General features: G+C 43.2%; 1 protein-coding gene across 1 annotated transcript in view; it reads right to left on the reverse strand.

Moving 5' to 3' along the window:
- Positions 1–23,280, reverse strand: part of LOC144772452 (uncharacterized) — a 275,339-nt gene that overhangs the window by 1,297 nt on the left and 250,762 nt on the right. The gene's annotated exons all lie outside the window — the stretch shown is intronic.

The raw sequence follows: 23,280 nt of genomic DNA on the forward strand, positions 1-23,280 counted from the left end.
TCTCACATGGACAACTGTATGTGGCCAGCTAACGCGTCGGAAAACCTTCTGATTTATTCGTCTACGCACCAGACGGAAAAACAAAAAATATCATGTATCCACAAGCACTTGAATAAAAAAACTGAATTAAAACAGCACTTTGAAATGTTTTCCATAATAAATGAATAAGTTTCAATAAAAATGACACAATGTAAATTGAATGTTATCATAACAAGTTTCCTTAAATTTCCTTTCTTCTGAGATCGCAGCAACGCGCGACGGGTAAGCTAGTATATTATAAATTTCTCATGTTTCTGAGCGTTCTGTGCAATGCAATTGAGATACTTAATTGTTACTTCTGGAATCAAAATCATTGTTACCACTTTTGTTTGGTGTTATTAAAGATTACTTTTAAGAAATTACTGTTCGAGGGAATAAATCCCTTCTCAAGCAGCAGCCACAATTCTTTTCAGAGTGAAGTCATAAACAACCCTAAATTAACCCATGCTCAACCATTGGATAGCTTGGCACAGAGTAGTCAGGTTTAAAACAGAGGCAATGTGTAAAGTATTTGTTCAATTCTTTAATCAGTAACACTATAAAACACACCACAAAAAGATCCCTCACCAGTTTGGAAAAATAAAGTACTTTTTAATAAATAAAACAAGACCAAAATGACAAAGATCTAATTAGTAGAATGAGATTCATGCAATTTTAAATTTTTTGTAAAAACAGTGTAAAAAAGCACAAAGCAAAAGCTGGGGAAATCTGGTCACGCCAGACCATGACAAAGTCACAAGTTCAGGTGGACAGAGTTGGAGCACGTGCCGACTACAGGGACCCAGGTCGGCCAGCTGAAAAAAAGTAAATTAAATCCCGCAAGACAGTTGTGTGGCCCGTAGTATATCTCGTCAGAGTATGAGATCTACAGCCTGGTAAATCAGTGTGATCAGCACTTCTCTGGAAAATGCTTCTTGAGTCCTCACTCACATATCCCTCCTCTGGCCTGCTTCATCATTGGATCCACACCCAACTAATCTAGTGTGAGAGGGTGGGCTCAATGCATTTGTAAGAGAAGCCCTTAAGCTACGGCCTAGGGATTAAAAGTGATATAAACTTGCCTTCCAGGATTTGGCAGGCAATTTGAATTCAAGAACACCAGCCTAATGAAAAGCATTCATCTGGTCATGACAAGCTCTCACCCCTCATCAGAACTTTGCCTCCCACAAACATTATTTACCTGAGTGTCTCCTCAAGTCATGCTGAGCTTGTGGAGCCCACTGTGGACAAAGCCTGCATTTAGTAACGCAGGACCGCTTTCATTTAAAAAGATAGTGACAAATTCCAAATGTGGATATAATCAGGAATACCTATTATTATTATTATTATTGCAAGGCTCACTTTCTCCCCTGGACCCACTCAGAGTGTTTTCCACCAATTACTGATATTCACAGCGGGCTTTCACTTTTGTGTCCCTGAAGACTTGCCTCCTTTAATCTGGTGTAGCTTTCAGGTTGGTACTGTTTGCATTTTCTCGCTCCAAATTTTTTCTGTAAGTGCAATAGTCGATCTCGGTCTGTGCCCAACTACCAAACTGAATCTAATCCCAAACCATTTGAGTCAGCCCCATGGGCTACCCAAGTCCTAGTAAAACTCCCTGGATATACTTGAATATTTAGTTATTTTCTAGGCTTACCCTGATTGAAACCTTTTCTCCTTTATGAGGTAGTATGAACATTAAGTTGTAGCTCACTTTATCACCGTGGTCTCTCTCCTTCAAAATGCCAAATGATTTTGTACAGCTGGTAATATTAATCATTGCTGGTAAGTGGAAAATCCTGCACCCACCCTTAACCCAGTCATGCAAGTAGCTAATACGAAGTATGGTTTGTTTCACGTCCTTTAATTTGTAAGAACATTTCTTCTATGATTTCATTATCTGACCATAAACTCCCTGGATCAGTTGGTGGGACTTTTCTCAGTATTGTGATGAGCTATTTAGTGGTTTTAGACCAACCAATCAATCAGCATTTGTAGAGTGCGGCACTGTCACTGCTAGGGGTTTATGTGTGCTGCAGTGCAAGGTCTCCGTCGTGCAAGCTCCCACTGAGACAGATTTTGAGGAAAAAGTGGACAAAGGAAAGAAACAAGTAGAAAAAAGGAAAAACAAAGGGCGGAAAAATGAGAGAGCACAAAAGGCAAAACAGAGGGCAGAAAAACAAGCAGGATAGGCAAAACAGAGGGCAGAAAAATTAGCATTAAATGCAAAACAGAGGATTAGAGCGCAAAACAGAGGGTAGAAATGGCCAAACAGAAGGCAGAAAATGAGCAGAAAAAGGCAAAACAGAGGGCAGACAAAATTAGCAGAAAAGGCAAAACAGCAGAAGAGGGCAAAACAGAGGGTAGACGAAATTAGCAGAAAAGGCAAAACAGAGGGCAGAAAAATGAGTAGAAAAGACAAGACAAAGGGAAGGAAAAACAAGCACAAAAGGCAAAACAGAAGGCAGAAAAACAAAGGGCAGTAAAATGATCAGAAGAAGCAAACAGAGCAAGAAAGAAGCAGAGGAGGCACAAACAGAGGGCAGCAGGTAAACAGGTAGCAGAGGTTAACGGACTGCAGGCAAACTGGAGCGGAGAAATGTCGCAGGGGGAGCAGGCAAAAGGACCCGCTCAATGGGATTGCGCTTTGGCCACCATTAAGTAGGCCCTGGGCGGAGGCCAGGGCATTCGGTGGCCGGATAAAAGGGCAAAGCAAAGGGCGAAAAAACAAAAGAGTAGAAAAAGCAAGACAGAGGGCTGAAAAACAAGCAGAAAAGGCAAAACAGAGGGCAGAAAAGGCAAAACAGTGGCAGAAGCAATGAGCAGAAAAGGCAAAACAGCAGAGGACGGTAAAAAAGAGGGCAGAAAAATTAGCAGAAAAGGCAAAATAGGCAGAAAAATGAGCAAAAAAGCAAAACAGGGACCAGAAAAACAAGCAGAAAAGGCAAAATAGAGGGGAGAAAAAAGAGTATAAAAGACAAAACAAAGGGGCGGAGAAACAAGCAGAAGAAGCAAAACAGAGGAGTGAAAAACATGCAAAAAAAGGCAAAACGTAGGGAAGAAAAATAAGCAGAAAAGACAAACCAGAGCAAGAAAAGAGCAAAGGTGGCACAACCAGACAGAGGGAAGCCGGTTGACAGTTTGCATAGGGTAGCTGACTGCAGAAGACCGGAATAGGAGATTGGCTGCAGGAGGAGCTGGTATGAGGTCTTGCTCAATAGGTTTGTGCTGTGGCCTCCATTAAGCAGGTCCTGGGGGAGGGCGGGTCATTCGTTGGCAGGAGGAGGAAAACCGTGGGAGGAGGGAAATCGCAAGAAGAAGAAAGAAACAAGCAGCATAATGCAAAACATAGGGCTGAAAAACAAGCAGAAAAGGCAATAAAGAGGGCAAACAAATAGGCAAAACAAGCAGAAATGCAAAAGAGGGCAGAAGAGGGCAAAACATAGCGAAGGAAATGAGCAGAAAATGCAAAACAGAGAGCAAAAAAGCAAGCAGAAAAGGCAAAATAGAAAATAAGAAGGGAAACCAGAGGGCAGAAAAACAAGCAGAAAAGGCAAAACAGAGCAGAAGAGGGCAAAATAGAGGGCAGAGCAAAATAAGCACAAAAAGTCAAATTGGAGGGCAGAGAAACGAGCAGAAAAGGCGAAATAAAGGGCAGAATAACAGAGCAAGAGATGAGCAGAGGAGGCACGCACAGAGGGCAGGAAAACAAGCAGAAAAGGCAGAAAAACAAGCCTGAAAGGCAAGACAGCAGAAGAGGGAAAACCAGAGGGCAGAAAAACTAGCAGAAAAGGCCAAACAGAGGGCAGAAAAATGAGCAGGAAAGGCAAAACAGAGCAATAAACGTGTAGAATAGGCACAAACAGAGGGCAGCAGGTAGACAGGCAGAAGAGGGTAGCAGACTGATGGCAAGCAGGACAGAAGAACTGTCGCGGGAGAACCACACACGAGGACCTGCTAGCTAGAGAGTGCATCTGCGCCACAAGATAATGTGATTTTCAGTGAACTATACAAGAAAATACAGAGATAACAATAGTTAATGTTTAAAAGTTCGAACAGCGTTTGTATGAACTAGAATTGAGAATACGTTGGCATTATGGCAATTCAGTGAAATATGGAGGGTGAATATTTAGTTATTGCTTGAATGGCAGACAATTGGGTTCTTTTCTTCTGCTGAAAGGAGCTACATAAGGTAGAGGCGGCCCCAGAGAAAGTTTTGTTCAGGGCTTAAAGGGGCAAGGGTTGGGCCTTCGGGTGTAGAAGGGGTTTTAAATTTAGATGCTTCCAGGAATTAATTCCTGAGTGGTTAAATCCAACTGTATACTGTAAAGTTCAGTGCTTTAGATACAGATTGATAGGGGATGGGTATTGCAGAGCCCTGGGGCACAGTACATGGTGGCTTTTCTGAGAGTAGTTCATTCTTTACTAACTGATAGTGACTGGTTGAGAAGGAATTGAACCAACTCAAACCTTGACAGAAACCCGTGCATCGCAACAATGGTAATCCTAGCCTACAAAGATCAATTACATTAAAGAGTGAAAACATTCTAGGAGTACTCGTCATCCAGGGTGAGTGAACTCCATGCACCCTGAGCGGTTCTCTGTTGATTAATGAGACCAGTTGGTTTTAAAGACACATCCCAGGGGGGGCGTGGCTTGCGCCCGAAGAAGATGGCGGTTGATCACTAGCTCTCCCGGACGGCGGAGACGGAGGCGGATTCGGCGTGACTATCCTTGCCATGTGCAGTCCCTGAAATGAGGGATGTACTGTGGGAACCTTTGAGAAGTCGGAGAGTTCCACTTTTAAGGCACTTTCTGGGTGCTTAACAACAGTTCTCGTCACAAGTGAGTTTTGCTGCGGCACTCCCGATATCATGGCCGCCATTTTGCGCTGACTGACGACAGAGCACCGTTCTAACGCGGCGCTTTAATTATCACATTTGCCGCGCCTCTGCGCCTCCGCAGTGAGTTTCTTCACCACATATATTCCTGGATTCTTAATTGTTGCTACTGTTGAACGGCATATCTTGTGGGATTCGTAAAGCAATGACCGCCATTTTGTTCTTGCTGCCGAGGGTGCTTTTATCCCAATGCGGCATTAACATCCTTGACATGTCGGTCTGCTGAGCATTTTCATTTGCCTGCGCTCATCATTGCTGTCTCCCCTGAAGGAATGCTTGTGGTGGCTTAATTTAATTAGCGTCATTATGTAACCTAACAAAGAGACTCTTCACATTTGCGGCACTGCTTCATACATGTCTCCTACGCATCAGTCTAATGCTCCAGCAGAATGTGTCACTTATTATTTTCAAATGCCAGTCATCATATAAACTTGTTTTTTGTGGCTCAAGGGATTAGTTGTCTTCAGCGCTTTGACTGACTTTCTTCTCAATTGATTTTTCACAGCATCATACTGCAGTTGTCCTCATTTTGCGGCTATATTTCCCACGCAAATGTTTCTTTAAATTCTGAAATGAGCATGGATCTGAACATTTCCTCAAAGTTAAGTCATCAAGCTGCTTCCAAATGTGACTTTTACTATTTAGCGAATTAGCATTAGAGAATCGCAGCTGCATCGGTTACATAGGGCATGTTTCTTATGGGTCACTGCACATGACATGGTTTGAATGTAATGCTTGCCTCTTTTTTGCTTAATTATTGATGTTTATATACCATGGTTCTTTTCCTCAAATGTATGCTTTAGTGATAACATGTGACTACACGGTTATGATACTTCATTCCTCTGTTTGTGTGCTGTGCATTCTTCATACTGTTTTCCTATGCTTTTGAGATACTACTTACGACGATGTAATATGTGCTTTTACTGTTACTAATCTTTCTCTTCTAGGATATCCCTCTCCTCTATGGGGAGGTTAACCAAGGATCTCTACAAATCTACTTCTTTGCCTTGCAAATTTCTAGTTCATACTAGCTCACAATATCAGTGTTTATCGAAGGAGGATTTACCAGATACCCCATCCAAGGGTTTGTCAACGTCTTCTACTGCATCGGCTCCTTCCACTAGCAAAGGGCCAATTAAGAGGTTGAAGAAAGATCCTCCTTCTCGTCCTAAACAGTCTACTTCAGTCACTATGGACATCTTGTTAGAAGAAATCAGGGCTTTACGCCCCTTCATTGAGGACACTAAATCAACACTTCAGATGCTCTCTGATAAATGGTCAAATGTGGATGAACGGGTCACCATATTAGAACAAAATGTTACTTCCCTTAACTCTTCCACTTCTAAAGTAGATGCTTTATGCACGCAAGTATCAGTTTTACACAAACAAGCCGAAATTTTAGAAAATAGAGATAGGAGAAATAATCTTCGCATTTATGGCCTCCCTGAAGGAACGGAAGGATCAGACCCAATTGCATTTTTCAAATCCTTCTTGCCAAAGCTTCTTCAGTTAGCAGAAAGTACCATTTTAAACATCCAGAGAGCTCATCACTTGGGTCCATTGTCTAGCGTGATGTCCTCTACCTCCACAAAAAAGCCAAGGGGACTGATCTTATACTTCCTTGAATATACTGATTTGCTGAGAGTTTTATCCGCAGCCAGAGCCATGAATCGCATCACCTGATAAGGAAATTCCATCTACTTCTCTCAAGATTATGTCAAATCAACTGCGGACTGTCTTAAGGAGTTTTTAACACTTCGGCCACAACTACGTCCATTGGGAGAACGATATGGTCTTTTTCACCCTTGCCTTTTTAAAGTGACTTTTAACAACAAAACCACTACTTATGACGATCCTTTGAAACTGAAGAGTTTCCGGTACTCCCACAATGTCGACACAATAGATACTGCGTCCTCATCGGGCTCTAAATAGCCTCTTTTTGATCACCTCATGAGTCTGCTTTGTTTATAGTCTTTCTTTCTGTTTATAACTTACTTGTAGTTTATTACGAAGTATATTTTGTTAATTCATTGTCTTATTAGTTCTATTATACATTGCTCTCTTTATTTCTCTCCACAGGTTTTCTCCCGCGTGTTACTTACCTTGTGTCCTGAATTCCGTTGACGCCATTCTCCCTTTCCGTCCTCCCTCCCGAGTTCTGGACACGTCATTGTTCTGTGTGGCCTTCCACCCTTCCACCCCTCGTATGTCTTGGATGTTTTGTAAGTCTACTATTGCCTCTCTTTCTTTCCTCTTTTTTGTTCTTTTTTTCTTCCCTTTTTCTTCCTGTTTCTTATCTCATCACCTTCTTACCCTAATACCTTACTATGCCCTAATCTATTTTCATGCTAATATGCTATTTTGGTATTTTCTCCTTCTTTTTTCTTCCTTCCTTTTCCATTTTTAATTGTTTCAAATTACTTACAGTTGGTTTGATGTTAAACAGGTGTCTTTCTATTTCACAAATTTGTCTTAATTAGTTTTCAGCACTTAATGACAGTTTTATGATATGCCTTTAAAAATTGTATCATGGAACGTCAGAGGTTTACAATCACCTATTAAGCGGCAGAGAGTCCTAACGCACTTGGCTAAACTTGGTACTGATATTGCTTGTATACAGGAGTCACATTTATCAGCTGAAGAATCTGCAAAATTGAAGAGAGTTTGGGTGGGGAGGTTTTCTTTTCCCCGGGCGATGGTAAGCGTAATGGAGTCCTTATTCTTTTTCATAGGTCCCTTTCAGTTAAAATAATAACACAATGCATGGATCAAATGGGCAGATGGGTCTTTGTTAAGTTTTTAATAGACAATGTTCCAATTTCACTTTTGAATATTTATGCGTCTACAACCGGTGAAGTTTCCTTCTGGACTTCCTTAGCCCAACAGATTACACAGTATTACGATGATAATTGTATCCTTGCAGGTGATTGTTATGAGGTTTTTTATCCTTTTTTAGATAGGAACTCATTAAGTCAGTTCAGTTCAATTTCTTTTATTCGATTTGACGAGTTGCAAATCATAAAAAGTACATTTAATACAAAAAGAAACAGCAATAAGGTCACAGAATGAATAAATCACTATACAATAAAACTTTTAAATCAGTGGAAAGGTTTTTACGGATTAAAAAAGAAATTCATTTAACTGAAAAGATTACGACGTATTGATACTACTGTTTTGAGAAAAATTACTATACGTTTGGCTTCATAAGGGGATTTCGGGGATTGTAAATAATAGAGTGCTGGATATGAATGTCTGAGTCCACTTGATCGGAGTATAGGAATAATCCATGTTTTCCTTGCTAGTTTGTAATATTTGCAAAAGAGGACGACATGAATCGTTGATTGCAAAGCGACTCCATCACAGGGACATCTCGGCAGATTACGGGACCAGTTCTTCATTTCTGGGAATGCAACCAAACGATAAAAAAGGTCAAAACGTAGTCTGGTAAGCAGAAACTTTTCATGGTTCGTTAAAAAATATGTCAAATAGGACTGGATAGCTTTTCCTGACTGTACTAGACAGATTTTTCCGTTTTGCGCTTTAGTAATCTCTGCCTGATTTCGGAGTTCTCTCAAATGGCCCATACATCTTTGCTTTAGTTGTTTCCTTGAAATGTCTTCGACTGAGGGCGGTTCGTGAAAATATTGCTCGCAGTCCAGGTCTTTGAAGAAATTATGTACGTAGTTAAGCCACGGGATTTTCCGCCAGTTTGTTAGGCTAAGGCAGTCCATAATGAGGGAGCGAGTTAGATGACTTTCGGTATTGCACCATATTCGTTGCCACAATAAGATGGGCTGGCATCGAATGGTGTCGATGATATATTCCATACCGAGCTCCCGGTGCGCAGCTAATGTCGGGGAACTTCGGGGAAGGGCTAAAATGTATTTAATGAAGGCGTTTTCGGTAACCTGAAGCTGGTCAATACGTCCATATCCCCAGATTCCAGCTCCGTAGGTAGCCACACTGTGACATTTTGCGTAATATATAGCTAACAGTTCAGGAGGGGCTGGTTTGCCTAATTTCCTTGAAAAAGAAATTAGTGCAGAGGTTGCACGACGGAAATGTAGGTTTCTGGCTTCCACTGCCTTATGCCAGTTCATTTCGTCGTCCACCAGAATGCCCAGATATGGATACACCGGAGTTCTTTCGAGACTGTTATTGTCAATCAATATGGGCTTGGAGGCTTTTGTTCTGGGGCCAGTATTCATTGTGAACGTTTTTTTGATGTTAACTTTAAGGCCGAGTGAGTCCATAAATGATACGTATTTATTGAGCTGCCGTTGAAGTTGGTTTAGGGTCCGTGCTAAGATTACAGAGTCATCGGCATACAGGAGGGTAGGAATTGGGCGGTGATTTATCTGAGGCAGGTCCTGGCTCCCTTCCAGCATCGCCTGTTCGAGCCCGTTTGTGTAGAGGTTGAACAGGAAGGGAGCCAGTACACAACCCTGCCTGACTCCTTTCGTTATTCGGAAGGATCCTGACAATTCACCACTGGTGCCAAATCGTACTCGACCTTCTGCGTTACTATAAAGTTCCCTTAGAAAGGTTAATATCGGGGGGTCCACTCCCAGGGCAGCTAGTATTTGCCAAAGCTTTGCATGCTGGACACAGTCAAAAGCCGCGCTTAGATCTACGTAGACAAGGAAGATGTTGCCTCCTTTTGCGCGAGCATATTTTCCTACCAGGAGGACAAGGTTGAGTGCCTGTTCCACGGTCCCGAGCCCCTTCTGGAAACCATATTGCAGGTCAGTTATGATGTTATTCTCCCGGGCCCAATATTGTAATCGGTCCAGGAGTAATCGACCTGCAATCTTGCCCGTGGAGTCCAGAAGGGAGATCGGTCTATAGCAAGCAGGGTCATTGCGGTCACCTTTTTTGAAAATGGGTAGTAGTGTTGAGGTTGACCATGAATGAAAGAGACCAGAGGATACTACTGCTGACATGACCCGTGTGATTATTTTTGACCAGTAGTCAACATCATGCAAGAACAGATCCATTGGGACCCCATTGGGGCCAGGGGCCTTGCCAGCTTTTGAGGCCTTGATTGCCTTTATGATTTTGGTGAGAGTGAACCGTAGATCAATCGGATAAATATTGTTCTTCACCGGTTCAGGATCTTGTAACTGGTTATTTGGTGCAGCATCTATTGGTGTTCCAAAGATTTTTGTGAAATGGGAGACCCAATCCTCCTCAGTTATTGCCACGTCAAGATGGTCAGGGTCACTGCTATTAGCCAAGAAGGGTGACCTTACTGTCTGCCAAAATGCAGTGCTATCTTTCCTGTAGGCACTGTCATGTAGACGCTGCCAAAGTTCTTGCTTGATCTGCTTTTTACGATTTTTCCGGGTCGAGTTATAGGTTTTCCTCAACTGCGAGATATTTTGAGGGTCTCTCGGTCGCTTGCATAGAGCTTCTTTGAGGGATGTAAGTGCCTTCCGGCAAGCAGTGTCAAGCCATCTCGAAATGGGAAGTCTGGGCTTGTTTTTTGAGTTGACAAATAGCTCATCCTTTATTACTTCCTGAATGTTTTGGAAGGAGGTGACAATTGTTTCTGGTGATGTCTCCAGGGTCATGCATTTAGCTAACCAGTGGTGAGTTTTTCCGAGGATCCTCTGGGACATCTCTTCCGGATCAATCTTTACCCATTTTATTGAGTACCCGTTCCGTTTATTCATGGACATCGATTGTTGATCAAGGGAGCTAAGTTTTGCGGGGCATACTCCTGGTTGTTCCAAGTGAATTACCACACTGAGTGGGTAGTGGTCACTTATTGGGTTTGGCCCAACTTCGTAGTTAGTTAGTTGACCTTTATAAGAGTTTGAGCCTATGATGTAATCAATAGTTGTAGAACAACCTCGCCCATGGAAGGTGGGTAGATACTCCTGCTGCGGATTGACTAGTTCATTGACGAAGTCTAGGTCTAATGTGAAAAGAATTTCATTTAACTTGCTACCACATGGCATATGCACAAAGTGGGGTATGGGATTCCCAAGTTCGTTATGAAGCCCACAATTGCCGCTTTTGTGCTTCGGGCACAGTGTGAGGTTGAAGTCACCACCCCAGATGAAATAGATTCGGGATTTGTTATTGTCTTTTTGAAATGAAGTTAAGAATACGGCTATTTCGTCTAGATACGAGCAGCATTCCAGTGGACCTGAGTTATTGTAGTAGTTTATCAGTATGTGATGGTTTCCTTTAGGTACCGCTGTCTGCGTGATTAGTATAATTTGGAAGATGGGTGACTCCTTTAATAGTTTCACTCTAAGAGGGAGGGTGTTGGCTATAAAGGTCGTAAGGCCCCCCTTTGGTCTGCCCATGTTTCCAGGTACTGGTTGGGTGAAGATAGTTTTATAACCCACTAGGTGTAGTGGGGTTGTGCGCCAAGTTTCTTGCAGACACAGAATTTGGTGTCGGTTTGCTGTGTCAAGCCACATAGAGGATGTTATTTTTGTGGTTAGGCCTGCGACGTTCCAGTATACGATGGAAAAACTCAGGTTTGGAGGTTCCGTCGGAGTATGGGATGTGCTTGTCGGGTTATTAGGAGCCTCTGCTACTAATAGTTGTTGTGGTTTAACCCGAGGAGGTTCAGCTAGAACTTTTGAGGCTACGACTAGCTGGTTGCACATTGCTGCAATCATGTCAACTTCTGAAGGGCAAGTAATGGGGGTAGCTTTATTTGAAATGTTGGAAAACACATTAGATGAATCATGGACCGTGTAAGTAACCTCTGAGAGTGCTAAATGCTGCATGGGGTTAACTGAATGTGGTGTAGTAGCGAATTCTGGAGGTCCTAACTCGTTCCTGAGTGGTCAATCGACCATCTCTAAACAATCGAAACGGTTTTGTGTAGAGAGGCCCTGCCATCCTTCGTAGGTTTGATAGGGTCTTTCTTGCCAGTGGTGCCTCGGCCGTTCTCTTGGCCTTTCTCTCGGGCCATTCCTACCTGTGTGGTCATATGTATATTCCTGCTGGTTCCATGGCTCTTGATTCCATGGCTCCTGGTTCCATGGTTCTTTGGGGAACTGGTGCCATGACCAGGGTGAGGTATTACGATGATGTTTTACTGGGGGATAGAAGAAGGAAAGATGGCACACATCAATCCCCCCTTTTTTTTCAAGCAAAGGCCACGCACAGATATAGTCCACTGTGGACGGGTCTCTGCATGTCACTATAACGCAGTCTCCGCGGATTGATTTTGTTGTTTTGCCTATCCAGGCTACCCTGCGGGCTGTGGTGATCCCTCCAGATAGATGGGATTCAAGAGGTCTGTTAATGCTTAACCACTGCATTACCTTGTTTTTAAGTGACCATGCAGTTTCAGGTGTATCATCGGTTAATTCTGGTACACCCGTAAGGACTATCGTGTAGGGAGTGGCTTCTGGGGGCAAGTGGGCAGGCCGTCTAGCCGTTAGTGATTTTTTAGTGATGTTTTTTGGAGACAGCTGAGCGGCCACTGATTTAAGTGGGAGGGATGCGGGCTTGTTTTCCGGAGGGGCTCTACTGATGTCAGTATTTATCGCTGAGTCTGGAGTGCCCGCAGTGACTGAAACCGGGTTTTCCAAGTGCTGGTTAGGTACAGCCGGGGTTTTGTCCCGCTGTAATTGGGACATTATAGGTGATGATTTGTGCTGAGTGGTGTTTTGTTTGTGACTTGTGTGAACTGAGATAGTTGGATTAGGATGTTGAGCTACTTTCTGTGATTGTACTTGGGGTTGTTTTCTGGGTGGTTGCGATGGATTCCGCTGACCCTTTATTTCTATACGAGTGTTAGTATCGAGAAGGGTAGCAGAGATTATGGTTAGCTGGGCTTCTAAGTTCCTGACACTAAGTTGAATGGGCTTCAGATGTTGAAATAGAAGATCTTTTATTGTGGTGAGAACTTGGGAAGTGACTGTGCATGTTCGGCATTGGTTATCAGAGGATTTATTCGATAGTGCCATGTGAGGTGGATTGGTCGCAGGAGGAAGTGTTATACTTTGCGGCATTGTGGAATTTGGATGAGTAATCACATGATTTAAGCACGGAGCCATGGTTACTGCTTTTTCGGTGGTTATTAGGTTTCGCCTTGGAATTGCTCCTTCCCTTTCACCTTTTTGGAGAGGATTAGGGTGTGTCTGGGCGTCCTCCTGAGTTTGACAAATCGCCAAGTCAGGAGTGGCTTCCAGATCGTCAGACATTAGTGAGAGGTCAGACTCAGTCTGGGTTACAGAGAGGTTAACTATCGATGGTACTGTGTTTGTGTCAGGTGCTGACAGGGTCACGGGGAGGGAACAGTTTTGTGGGTTAAGATGGATGGGAGAAGTAGCGTTTGCTATGGCGCCTAGAGAGGAACGCTTTGCATTCGCGTTCATGAGATCTAATGAGACTCTCTTTTCCATCAGGGCGATACTCTGATTTATTGCTTCGTGGGTCCGTGAAATAAAAAGGTCGATAGGACCCGTTATTTGAGCTACCTCCTGTGCATTTTTGGATTTAGTCTTTGTGGTGCTCCTGGTTTTAGGTCGCATGGTGTTTGTCTGGCTGCAAATTCTATAGTGAAGGGGGGGTGGCCCGGTCCGGTCTCTATCGGGCACTAACGGGCAACAACGGGCCCGCCCTTGGCCCGGGCTTCGCCCCGCGCGCGTCCCGCGATGCGCGTTCCTGTTAGGGCTTTTGTAGAGTGAGAGGTGTTTGAGGGCGGGGCACTGGAAGGGGGCGCGGCACTCACGGGAAGAGGACCAGCTGGAGATGGTGAATGCTGGTCCTCGCAGTCCTGGGGCCGGCACCTCGTCCTCCTCTGCGGCCTCGCGCTGGTCTCTGGGTCTCAACAGCAGTTGGGTGATTTACAGCTACTCCAGTAGCAGAAACGGAAGGAAGAGAGCTTCGCAGGGTCCATTGACAAGCTTGCTCCACGAGTGGCACCCGCGAAGCGGGTGCCGCGAGAAGTTGTAGCGCTTCACTGGGGGCGGGGCACTGGAAGGGGGCGCGGCACTCACGGGAAGAGGACCAGCTGGAGATGGTGAATGCTGGTCCTCGCAGTCCCGGGGCCGGCGCCTCGTCCTCCTCTGCGGCCTCGCGCTGGTCTCTGGGTCTCAACAGCAGTTGGGTGATTTACAGCTACTCCAGTAGCAGAAACGGAAGGAAGAGAGCTTCGCAGGGTCCGTTGACAAGCTTGCTCCACAACTCATTAAGTCCCTTCCTCCCTCACAGGTCTCATAAACTTTTCACACAAACAATTAAGCAACACAAACTTATTGATGCATGGAGACTTTGTAATCCTACCCATGAGGGAGTATTCCTTCTATTCATCAACACATCATACTCAGTCACGACTAGATTACTTTTTTATTTCTCACCACATTTCCCAATCACTTATGGCAGCGGATATTGGCTCCATTTTAGTGTCTGATCATGCCCCTGTCACTATACATTTGGATGTTCTACCCAAACCCAAATTATCCCGGAAATGGCGTTTTAATATTAATTTACTTTTGGGCTCAGCTTTTACTTCATCCCTTACTTCCTTCTTTCACAAATTATTTATCCTTAATCACTCAGACACCATCCCTTTCCCCGTAGTATGGGATGCATTTAAAGCATCAGCCAGAGACTTTATCTTAACTTTTGTCTACAGTAAACGGAAAAAGGCACAACAAATTACCAATGACCTATTATCCAAAATTAAAAAACTAAAACTCCCATATTATTATTCTAAGTCGAAAGAACGTTTATCTGATCTTATTAAGGCTACATTTCAATTGAATAAAGATACCACCAACAATGCTTCAAATTTTTTGTTAAAGTCCAGTGCTAAATTTTATGGAGGCCAGAATAAAGCTGGGAAATTACTAGCTAATTATTTAAAAGTTAAACAGAATAAACTCAACATAGATTCTGTTTTTGGCCAAGATCATTCATTAAAGCTTAAGGTTGAACAAATTTTAAATAAATTCCTTCGATTCTATCAATCTTTATACTCTTCTGAAACTCTTTCCTCTGATCAATCCTTATCCCAATTTTTCTCTACGATTCGACGCACCCTTAATGACCGCCATGATCTCTCATCGCTGGAAATTGATCTTACACAAAAAGAACTCCTTGCTGCCTTAAAGACCCTAAAAAATGACAAAGCCCCAGGCCCTGATGGTTTCATTGTAGAATTCTTTAATCATTTTGCCCATCTACTTGTTCCTAAATTACACACCCTTCTACTTGCCTTCCTACAATCTGGTGCATCCTCTGGCTCCTTTTTAGACGCTCCCATTTGACTCATCCCTAAGGATGGTAAAGATCCGCAACACTGCAAAAACTATCGTCCCATTTCTTTGGTTAATATTGATTACAACATTTTTTCAAAGGCTTTGGCTTTACGTTTGGAATCTCTATTGCCTGACTTACTGGGGATGGAACAGTCCGGTTTTGTTAAAGGTAGGCTACTTACGGATAATACTCGATTATTTTTTAACGTTCTTTCTAAAGCTTCTCATTCTTCTCATCCCTTGGCAGCTATAGCTCTGGATGCAGAGAAAGCTTTTGACAGAGTTGACTGGCCTTATCTTTTTCATACATTAAAATGGTTTGGCTTTGGCCCCAACATTTCTGCCTTAATTTCTATTTTGTATTCCAACCTAAGAGCGGCTGTATCGGCGAACGGTGGCATCTCATCGTACTTCCCACTTGGTAGAGTTGTTCGACAGGGGTGTCCACTTTCTCCCTTCCTTTTTAGGTTTCGCCCTGGCCGTTGCAACTGCGTAGCAGTTGCTCCGCCCAGGGCGAAATCTTATGTCCTAGATATGGGGCTTTGGTCCCGCCTCTGTCTCCCATTGGCTAGCTCCATAAATGGAGGCTAGCCATTGGGAGACAGAGGCTGTCAATCACGCTTTCCCCATGAAAACGCGATTCGGGGGCGTTTCCGTGTCTTTTTTTAAGTCCCGCCCCTTTTTTCGTCATGCCGCATGTTCCCGCCCCCCCTCCCGCTGTCCGTGTCTCCGTTGATGTTTTATGTTTGAGCAGCTCGTTTAATGCACTTCGATCACTGGGTAAGAGGGATAAACAAGGAATGAAATCTCGGAGGAATAGATTATACTCTTTGGCTTGCATTAAAGCAGAGAGGGTTTTAGGAGGGAGGCACCTAAAATAAAAGTGTTAGCCTTTAAAAAGTCGGGACCCTGCCGTCAAGTCGGAGCTATTAGCATGCACTCACTCCAAGAGCTGGTTTTCAACCAAGAGCACTTTGCATTCTGGGGTGTGTAGTTTTGTGTTCGGTGTGTTGTGCGGGGGTCAGATAGGCTTAGCTAACTTGCTACTCAGTGTTTACCGTAATACAAGCTATATTAAGGTATCCCAAGTGACCTTTGGCTGCTCGGCTTCAACACAGCAACACGAATCTGATGTGAAAAGGTGAAACAAACTGCGACGGTAAGCATTTTGTTGCTGAAATTTAACACGGTTCATGCAAAATGATGGCATTGTTTACCCCTTTTAATAAACTCTTCGCTTTCCACGTGTCCAAAAGAAAGGGAGCACAGGTGAACTTAACAAATTCAATTAATTACGAGTCGGGAGCGTTGGCGGGAAGGTGGGGTTTAAAAGCGCATTTTTAGGCAACCGAACGGCCTAGACTGCAGACGTGGAGTTGTTTGCGCGTTGAAACGTGAACTAAAACGGTAACGTGATTTGATTGCTCTCGTCTTTTTTTAAATAGCCTAAGACATGAATTAATTACACAGCATATAAGTATGTCTTCTAACAACAGATGTGTCTTCCGACGCTTCAGTAAACATCTAGCAGTTTGTTTTATGAGGTGCGCCATAGGTCTGCGTAGAAGAGGGACATTTACTTTTATAAGCGCTTCTGCAGACTGTATTTTACGTTGTTCGATGTTAGTACGAGTCCGTGAAATGCTTACTAACTCGTTACTGCGATGGTACATTCACCTTATAAGTTTTTTTTGGTTGTGCTTAATTGGCCTAGTATCCAAGTCCTGTTTAATCCGGTTAGCCAACAGGTTTTGCTTTGTGTCCCTCTGGTTGGTATCTTATTGAGCTGCACCGAGGATTATTCAACTCGTATCTCACTCGCGTGAGCAGCTAAAATGCGTTAGATTTGATTAGCATCCCCTGGCGCGAGGGCTTCCCTCGCCAATATTGTCATCTAATTCCCAGCAAGCAACCGCACATTACCTCTGTAGGCTGTCTAAACGGATAGAAGTGCAGGTACCCGCTATTTAGAGTACCCGTTTACCCTTGAGGTACAGGCACTCTCACACTGAAAGTATTGCAGTGGAGTTGAGAAGTGCAGGAAATTTCACTTTCAAAGTGAAGAAGGGTAGGCACTCGGTACGACAGTGCCTGCCCATTTAAACCACGGTATATAGAGAAAGTCTAGGTGCTGCCCACAACACGGTTAATAAATGTAGTTCTTAGCCACTGCAGTTTGCCTACAGACCGAACCACAAATCAACTATTCAAAGGTCTACTTGAAGATATTAAAATGTTGGGTTATATATATTTACTTGCTTTAAGCATCGGTTCTCTGTACTCAATCGGTCAACACTTCCTTTGTGGCAAGGTCCCAACCATTCCAGACTAGTGTGAGAGCCCTATTATTGTCTGCCACCTGTCCTAAGGAGACCACCAAGGCTCCAACCTGGAAAAATCAAAGCAAACCCATAGGCAACCATGTCGACCCACCCTGAAAAAGGGTGGGGAAAACACCAAAGAACCACAGCCTGCACTACCTAACAGGACCGCAGTGCACTTGCAATGTGGCAAGTGGTCCAGCATATCCCTAACTGTCTGAGACCTCCCCTCTGTCCCAGACTGACCAATCCTAAAACACCCGGGCTTGAACTGCCCACTCCGCAAAGCATCCCTGGGGTGCAAATACCCTCCTTCCCCCACAGACCACCCCTCTACCTCTCCGTAAAGCATATGATGCCTGAACACTTCCCTTCGAGTCATTATGGGAACTTTCCAACCCTGGAATTTTGTATGGTTGCCTAATGCATTCTGGGTGTCGTAGTCTTCTTCTTTTTACTTGCATTGAACTAATTAAATGAACGCACGTGAAATTGGTGCCTTATAGGCGAAAAGTCGGGACTGGAGGCAGCCATTAATGACCTTGAGACTGGAGGGAAGTGGTCACTTTTAAATGTTAACACCTCTGTTAACTACCATTAACTGCTGTATCAGATTCATTCAGCCAGTTCTCATCTCTTATGGACCTTGCAGTATTCCATTTACTTTCTGTGATATGAAAGGGTGCAGAATCCCAGCGCCTCAAAGAAGATTCCACAGCAGGCTATTCACTGCTTCTCACGCGCGTCTCACGGCGCGTAACCATTGCTCTGCCCATGAAACATGTTTATAGTGGCAGGTTACCATTTGAGTACTTTATCAAACATTTTTTTATAGGGTTAAAATATAACCATAAGATACATACAAACCATTAAACATAACACTAAATACAGCACAAGGAGATTAATTCTGTGTATTGGGGGTAAAAAAGCGTACAAACATACTAAAAAAAATAAATTGGCCCAACAGGGCTTCAGTGAGCACCTAATGCGAAGTGCGACCAGCATCCGTGCCGTTATAATGTAAATCGTGGTACACTTATCAGTCTAAAATAGATGCTCAAATATCCCGAGCCAGTGGTGAAATAAAACTCCCCGCAGTGCGGGGGCGTGTGCGAGCCACAGGGGGGGGGGGTGCCCTCAGCACAGTAATCTGTCCTGAGAGCTGAGTCCGGGGCGGGGTGGGTCTCTACCATGTACTCTGCTCTGTCTTCAGAACAAGGAAGTGACGCCTATTTAAAGGCCCCAACTCACAGAGGTCTATGGGTTATAACTGAGGAGAAGGCTATAAGCAGGTAGCGATGTCTTCATTTATCAGATCTGTCTCGGGCTTGTGGCAAGATTAATTCCACGCCTCCCAGAGCTTCAATCAATCAGCATTTTTATAGCGCGCTCATCACTTCGAGGGGTTTCCAGGAGCTTAATTGCACTGCTTAGAAAGCTGCCTTTACATAGGCAAGCACAAACACCCTTTAGCATCAGGAGGTGTAGCCTATCCGGCCTCAGTTGGTTATATTTTAAATATTTTAAGAATTATTACAAATCTTTCTTGGCCAGGTAAATTGTGGACACTGGGCTGTCTTTATTGCTCTCACTGTGGCTTAGTGAACCATGAGCAGACTAGCCCTTGGGTAAGCTGATTCATTGTATTAAAAATGTAACGTAAACCTTGTTAATAGCTGGTGGTTATAGGCGTTGGTCACCCATGTCGGGTATGGTTGAGTTGAGGGTACTGTTTATCAAGTAATGAGCATGGGCGGGAGGTTTTTAGGTTTCGCCTGTGTGTGTGTGTGTGTGTGACTGCTCCTGGGTGTGTGTGTGTGTGACTGCTCCTGGGTGTGTGTATGTGTGACTGCTCCTGGGTATGTGTGTGTGTGACTGCTCCTGGGTGTGTGTGTATGTGATTGCTCCAGAGTGTGTGTGTGTGTATGTGACTGCTCCAGAGTGTGTGTGTGTGTGTGTGTATATGTGACTGCTCCAGTGTGTGTGTGTGTGACTGCTCCAGTGTGTGTGTGTGTGTGACTGCTCGTGTGTGTGTGTGTGTGTGTGTGTGTGACTGCTCCAGTGTGTGTGTGTGTGACTGCTCCAGTGTGTGTGACTGCTCCAGTGTGTGTGTGCGTGTGACTGCTCCAGTGTGTGTGTGTGTGTGTGTGACTGCTCCAGTGTGTGTGTGTGTGTGTGTGGGGGGGCTCTGGGTGTGGCTGGCTCTGGGTGTGTGGGGCTGGGGCTGGGTCTGGGTGTGTGTGTGGTAGTAATTGCTGTCTGCTGAGCTCGTCCGTAGGGTACAATAGTTCTCGTATTTGCGAGAGATTAAGCTATTGGCAATGTAAATGACAATGCCATTTATGTATCTGTTTTCAAAACCAACACATAAATACAAATTTTGTCATTTACAATGCCAATAGCTCTAACCTCTCCAAAGGCAAAACCGTTGCATTGTAAATGCTTGTTAACCTTGCTTTGGAACCTTTTTTGTTAAAGATTCGTCAACATGATAACATTCATGGCTTTAATTTTAAACAGACTGACGTTAAGATGGCAGCTTACGCTGATGATGTCCTGTTATTTTTGTCACAACCTCAAACATCTCTCCCCGCTTTCCTGGAGGAGGTCGATTCCTTTGCGTCCATTACTGGTTACAAGCTAAATAAGGATAAATGCGAAATTCTACCCCTGACGAAATATATTTTCAAGGATGACTTTGCAAACTCAGGCTTTACATGGAGCCCCAAACATATTAACTACTTGGGTCTTTATTTTAACTCCTATATCTCGGGTACAATCGCTCAATGTATGGAAAATTGTATACAGAGGAAATCTACCTTAACCACGAAATGGCATCCTCTGTACTTCTCCTGGTGGGGCCGGTTAGACACCATTAAAATGATGCTTTCTCCTATAATCCTCTATACGATTTCCAATATTCCGCTATCCATTCCCTTGAAGTATATAAAAAAAAAAAATCTATTTTATCTGCCTTTTTATGGGGTCATAAGAAGTCACGAATGTCCATTTTGAAGTTGATTCGTCCAAAGACAGAGGGTGGGGTACATTTTCCTAATTTTCCTCTTTATCATAAATCCTTCCTAATAAATCAATCATCACAAGGCTTTCTGAATCCTCTGCGAAGTATCCTCTTTGGACTTCGCTTGAACAGTCATTTATCTCTCCATTCTCCTTTCAAGAATATCTTTCATTCTCACGTAAACTACAGTCTGTATCTACTCCCATAATCAAATACACTTCCAAAATCCTTCCACCTTTTTCTTTGACTTCCTTTCTCGATCATGCCATATGGCATAATGTTTCTATTTTATTGAACAATAAACCTGTTTTTTGGAAATCCTGGAGACAACGGGGCCTAATTTGGTTGCGTCAGTTATATGATCATTTCGTTTTCTCAGGCTGCTGCTTCCTTTGATTTTTCCACCCAATTTCCACTCCAAATACTACATCTTAACTTGTGCAATTCAATCTGCATTCATGCAATACACAAATTCCCATCATAGTCCCTGTCCTGAGCCTGACCACATAGCTGCACTTTGGCCCTTATTGCTTCATGGTGCCAGGGCCTCTATGATATATAAACTTCTAAGCAGTCCATCTGTCCTGAGAGCCAAAACTAAAACAGAGACTTTATGGGAAGGAGGTTTGGCAGTTTCATGGTCTGTGGATCTTTGGGATAGGATATGGCTCAAGCTGCGAAAATCGCCCAGAGCTGCAAATACTTTTCTTCATATACAACAGGCTCTTACTTTCTCCACTGGCTCTTAGTTAAAGACACTCGGCCCTTTCAGACACATGTTGGACTTGCTCTTCACAACGTGCAGATTTGTTTCACCTGCTCTTAATTTGTACCCCTGTCCGCAAATTTTGGGATAACGTGTGGTCTCAAATTAATTCTATTTTTTCTTCCAATTATCCTTTCTCCACCTCACATATTTTTCTAGGTAGCCTATCTCCTATTGGAAAGACTGCGATTCTAACAAAAAGATAAACGATTTACTATTAGCAGTGGCTTTCCAACAGATATCTAAAAATTGGAAGGGCGTTACCAAATTGTCGTACCAAGCATGGTGGTATGCTGTCTGTTACAATCACAGATTAGACACTACATTTGTGTATCCATTACATTTGGCGTCAAAACAGTTAAACCTCTGGTCACCTGTTACGTTATTCATTGACATAAGTGCCATGCGTTCTTTATCTCAGACGCCCTTGCAACAAGAGGTGGCTAAACCTCTGTGACTTCCTTCTTGTTGATCTTTTCTAGTTTTCATCTTGCTTCATTTTATTTTGATAAGTCCTATATAATAAGCAAATTCCTTGTCATCATTACTGGTTTTTATGGATTACTGTTTTATTTTCTTTGACTACTAAGGTTAATTGATTTATTTCCTGTTTTGTATAAATATCAATTCCTAATTGTTTTTACTGCATGTACCTCTATATTTTCATTGCTGTAATATCTTATATGTTATTTTGTTACTTTACATCAATAAACTTATTTTGGAACTTAAAAAAAAGACACATCCAGGTTGCATATCAGCATGGGCTGAAGTGTGGGAATTCTGCTTGTCAAATAATATTTATTATGCTGGACAACACCAGCCCCAGACCATAGGTTTTCTGTGTTAGAAACGGTTTATTTTCTTGTAGGTGAATACCCTCTGCACACCATTCCATTGGCATGTGATAGCAGACTGGGTTTGTTTTATCTCTATCTTATCTTTGCACAATGTCGAGGCTGACTACACCAGCTTTATGAACTGATGTTTCAATCCCAATATTTCCTTTCACTGCAAAGCCTACAACTTGCTAGGAGCCTTTGCTTTAGTACTTTAGACTACTGCAAGTAACGAATCCCATTAGACTTACTTTGACATATTTGTATTTATTTTGTCTGGAGTAGGCTCTTGTACGATCTGGGATACTGAATGGTTCTATTTTTGTCCTGTGTCATTTTCCTCTATGTAGTCTGTGAAGATCAGCTTTGCATGTTCTACAGAGTTGGCCAAGCAACACAAGAGAGATGATTCACTTTCTTTCACATTTTCAGATCTATGCAATGTAGGGTGCGTCCTACTAAAAGCATTAAAATGTTATATTTTTCTAATATCCCTGGAATACAATGACATTTCCAGTAAGATGGGTTCTAAGGAGGGTCAGGTCCCACGTCTATGGAAAAGGGCTGTTGTACTTCCATTCTTAAAAAAGGGATGGTGGACCTGTTAGTCCTCAGCATCTATCATTTGATCTCTCAGTTGCCTTGGCCGCGGACCGTGGTCATGTGGTGGCCTTAGCATTACTCAATTCATCGGCCGCCTTTAAAACAGTATGGGGTTCCCTAGTTGGCCAAGGTATGCACCTTTTCCACGTTGGGACCCTTCCTTCTAGTCGGGGTAATGAGCATTACACTTTAAAATAAATTCTTGGTAGCTTGGCATTAGAAGTCAAGTTTATCTCAGAAGCAGCATGTAGAGAATCTGCACATAATAAACAGAAATACAGTGAAAATACTACAAAAGGGGACCACACCAGCTTTAAAGATATCAATATTTATCTGTGTAAAACAAGTCCAAAACAATAAAAATCTAATATACAGTTATCAAAACATAAATAATGCAAACATAGACCTTCAGTACTGTTCCTTGAAGTCGATAGCTAATTCCGGGGCTATCACGACGTTGTGAACCAAAAAAAAATCTAACAGTTCAGGCCAACCACGAGGTCGCGGGCCGGCTACAGTGTCAGTAAGACCCGCAAACAGTACCTGTGGAAATGCAGGGCATCCTGGGCCTTGCA

Source organism: Lissotriton helveticus, chromosome 8, assembly GCF_964261635.1.
Source record: "Lissotriton helveticus chromosome 8, aLisHel1.1, whole genome shotgun sequence".
Lineage (NCBI taxonomy): Eukaryota > Metazoa > Chordata > Amphibia > Caudata > Salamandridae > Lissotriton > Lissotriton helveticus.